The 2,572-nt window shown below is 42.3% G+C and overlaps 1 protein-coding gene and 1 pseudogene across 2 annotated transcripts in view; one reads left to right on the forward strand and one right to left on the reverse strand.

Annotated features, from left to right (window-relative positions):
* Positions 1 to 657, reverse strand: part of LOC102871598 — a 4,819-nt pseudogene extending 4,162 nt beyond the window's left edge.
* The window catches only part of ZMYM4 (zinc finger, MYM-type 4), a 195,148-nt gene that overhangs the window by 65,363 nt on the left and 127,213 nt on the right, over positions 1 to 2,572 (forward strand). The window lies entirely within an intron of this gene.

Here is a 2,572-nt window from a genome sequence, read left to right on the forward strand (position 1 = left end):
CTATTTGCCAGTATTTTATTTAGGATTTTTGCATCAATATTCATGAGAGATATTGGCCTATAGTTTTCTATTTTGGTGCTGTCTTGGTCGCACAGTTCTTTTTGGTGTAGGCACGAGCTTGCTCCTGGGCGCCTGACCCTTGAAGGCCAACTGCAGCCGGTTCCCCACCAGGATCCGGGGAACCCTGGGTGCGTGCTCAGTGCACCCCTGGAGTAGGACCTGATGGTGGTACAGAGCCAGCCCTGGCCTGAGGTGTCCCAGAGCTCCAGCTTTACACACCAGCCATCCAGCAGGATGGTGGTAGTCTTGTAGTCAATGCCATTGCTGTAGGCATAAGGTGACTCAGAGGTGCCTTCCTGCAGGCTCTCCGGAATCTCACTCTTGCCCACGTTGCTGTCCCCCACAAGCAGGAACTTGAGCAGGTAGTTGTAGCTCTTCACCAGCCTCCTTCCCCATTCTCCTCTCCATGTGCTATGCGGGCGGAGGGAGCGAGGAGGGCCAGCACCCAGCCTTCCCTGGACGCCTGCGACCTGGTGGCAGACAATTCAGAAGGCGACAATGAGCAGTGTCCGCTGCGCCATCCCGGCCCCGCCACTGCACCTCAGCCACCACACCTTGGATGGACCCTGCCACCACCCCGAGTTCCTTGTTTTTCATTACAGCTAATACTCCTTTGTGTGAATATACCACAGCTTCTCTATCCATCATTTGTTGATGGGCACTTAGGTTGTTTGCAGCTCTTTGCTATTGTGAACAAAGCTGCAATTAACGTGGGTGTGGGTGTGCATAGTCAACTTCTTTTCGCATTGTTGTTGATTACCTTCAAGCTGAACATGACTCATAGTGACCCTATGAACAAAAGTCCTGAAGCCCCTCTACAACTATCAACATTTATCAAAGTTCATAGAGTTTCTGGAGGTATGCTATTTAGGAAGTGGATGCCATTCCTGCTTATTTTTGCCTATATGTGTAAATTATTTTGGTATTTTATTGTTAAAAATAGTACTGTTGTAGAATGAGTATGAGAATCCAGATGGGGGAATGGTGGAATCCAGAGGGGTGAGGATGGTTGGGGAAGTTAATCATAGGGTTGCACAATTTGATGTGGAGGTGGGGTGAAGGAAATGGTAAAGATCTAGTGTGAAAAAAACAATGTATTCGAACTTTGTAAATAAACTAGTACCGAAAAAAAAAGTACTGACTATATTATGGTTATGTACTAATTTCTTTTTTATGTTTAAGTGCTACTGTGTGATAAACTCTTCAAGGGAATTTAATCCTTAGTGGAGTTTATAAGTTGTGTGAGTGTTTATGAAGGCAAAATTTAAGTAGATTTCTTGAATCAAGAGGTGTGTGCATTTCTTTCTTTCTCTTTTTATCTTACTTCTTAGAGTGAGTTTGGTAACATATTTGACTGATATGATATTGTTTTTCCTTTGGAAATATCTAGGTCAATTTGTATTTTTTTGACTGATATTTTTTTAAATTCAGTTTTATTCTTTGTTACTTGAAACTGAGAGGTAACTTGGTTTCTTTAAGTTTTTAATGTCCTTGTTTTTTTAGGTGCAGGCTTACTCAGAAGAAACTTGGGATCTTTATTAGTATATTTCACAGAATTTAGGGAGCAAATAACAAGCTTGCTCTAGAGAATTCAGCAAAAAGAGATAAAGGGTCTTTTCTCAAGTCTGTTGTCAGAACCTTGTGGAATGATAAACATACTTCCTGTATATCCATTTTAAACATCAGCCTGATAGGAGAATGATGATAATTGGACCCGCTTGGATTTGATGTTCATCTCTGATGACGCTTTTTTTTTTTTAAAAAAAAATTATTTTATTTCATTATTTTTTTTGTGTACTGTCAAATCAGATCTGACTGATACAGGAGGAGATTGTTCCTCCTTCTCCAGCAGAGCATCTGGTGGATTTGAACCGTGTACCTCTGAGATTGCAGTGCAACTTCTGGCCACTAGGCCACCAAAGCTCACCTCTGATCACATTTTATGGTCAGTTAGTAGATAGCCCTTTGCTGCTACTACTCACTTTCACTCAACAGTTTGTGACTACCTGCTTCTTGATATTCCTTTGATGAAATTTGTGTTCTTAAAATAGGAATTTGCTTTCTGTAGGTTTCCAATGAAGGTTTTGTTCAAGATGTTGCAATAATAGTTAATAGTCTTCAAATGGTCATAGGAATCTTACAGTGATAAAGCAGGCTGGTATACTTGAGGCCCTAAACTCAACATTTGGGTTTTATCTTGCTGGTGTATCATGCTTTTTTCTTCCAATTCCACAATAATTTGAGATATGAGGTTTACAAACAGGAGTTTTTTTATCAGTTACTGGGTTGTTGTTGTTATGTGCCGTCGAGTCACTTGCGACTCATAGAGACCCTATGTACAACAGCCATAAACCCTGCTCTGTCCTATGCCAATCGCACTGTCTCCGACACTCCCATCCCGATTACCCCAGTCACTGAATTAGTCCACCTCACAGAGGGCCTTCCCCTTCTGTACTGTCCCTCTACCCTCCCAAGCATGGTGTCCCTCTCCAAGGACCGGTCTCTCCTCACA

The sequence above is a fragment of the Elephantulus edwardii genome, unplaced genomic scaffold (genome assembly GCF_000299155.1).
Source record: "Elephantulus edwardii isolate Elephantulus edwardi_28Jun2011 unplaced genomic scaffold, EleEdw1.0 scaffold00049, whole genome shotgun sequence".
Classification (NCBI taxonomy): Eukaryota; Metazoa; Chordata; class Mammalia; order Macroscelidea; family Macroscelididae; genus Elephantulus; species Elephantulus edwardii.